Here is a 1,048-nt window from a genome sequence, read left to right as displayed (position 1 = left end):
ATATTTCGCCACACTTGGGCATACGACAAGTTTGTTTTCGAGGCGCTCGGTCCCACTGCTGCAAAAATGTGTACACAAAGGCTGCACAGCAGTTGCCAGAAATCGGGCACTCTATTTTTCTTTCATAGGAAATCTTGCTTCCACTTGGGCAGCGGATTTCGGCAGGGCGAGCTTGCGTGGGCGCGGTGGTTTACGGATCCAAGCGATAGTGAACTCCAAAATCCAGTGTTGGCTTTGAGTGGGATTCATATTGATCGCGAACCCCACGGCTAATCCTACCCCGCATCCCCCCAAGTGGCTCTTTACAGGAGACAATCGTTCAGAGACATCGGATAAATAGGAATTCTGGTTCTTTCTTTTGCTTTCATTTATTTTTCTCGAAGCCCATAACTAGAAATTTGCTGGAGCGGCTGTCCCATTTGCGACGCAACAAGTGCGACGCTATACACAGATGGAGTGGCAGTTTAATTACTCTCGTGGTCCGCGAACCGGCATGGTTGCGTATAGTAAAGGAATGGTGCGTGTCAAGTCAGTGCTCGCTTCGAGCTTGTGCTCTTCATTTTGATTGCATGAAATCTCACCTAAGTGAGCGGGACCCGATCCCGGAGGTAGTGCAATACCGGGCCGACCTGCGGCGGCGGTGAAGCAGGCTTCAAGCACTCCGCCAACTTCCAAAAATAGGTTTAATATCGTGGGTCCATATAGAACCCGTATCAGATATTAAGCTGATAAGAACAGATACTACACAAAGGGAATTTATTGAACAAAATCGTACTGAGGAACAGGAGTACAGAACCACAGAGTCTACATGTACCTTATACATTTTCTAGTTTACACAAGTGTAGGCAAGCAAGTTCATAGGTCATGTGGGGTGGTTACGAGAACAAGCGTGTTGTTTTAGGTACGCCACTATATACAATTCCTATACAGTTTTATACTACTTTATACAATCTCTATACAACTATTTCTATACAACTCTATACAATTCCTATACAGTTCTATACAACTTTATACAATTTCTATACAGATCCTCTATACAAATTTTTTT

General features: G+C 44.5%; 1 pseudogene; it reads right to left on the bottom strand.

Moving 5' to 3' along the window:
* Positions 1–586: 586 nt before the first annotated feature.
* LOC126519750 (U2 spliceosomal RNA) lies at positions 587–760 on the bottom strand (annotated as a pseudogene).
* Between the last annotated feature and the right edge of the window lie 288 nt (positions 761–1,048).

The sequence above is a fragment of the Dermacentor andersoni genome, chromosome 10 (assembly GCF_023375885.2).
Source record: "Dermacentor andersoni chromosome 10, qqDerAnde1_hic_scaffold, whole genome shotgun sequence".
In the NCBI taxonomy this organism is placed as follows: Eukaryota; Metazoa; Arthropoda; class Arachnida; order Ixodida; family Ixodidae; genus Dermacentor; species Dermacentor andersoni.
Note: the sequence above shows the minus strand (reverse complement) of the source record. Positions and strands in the feature narration are given on the sequence as shown.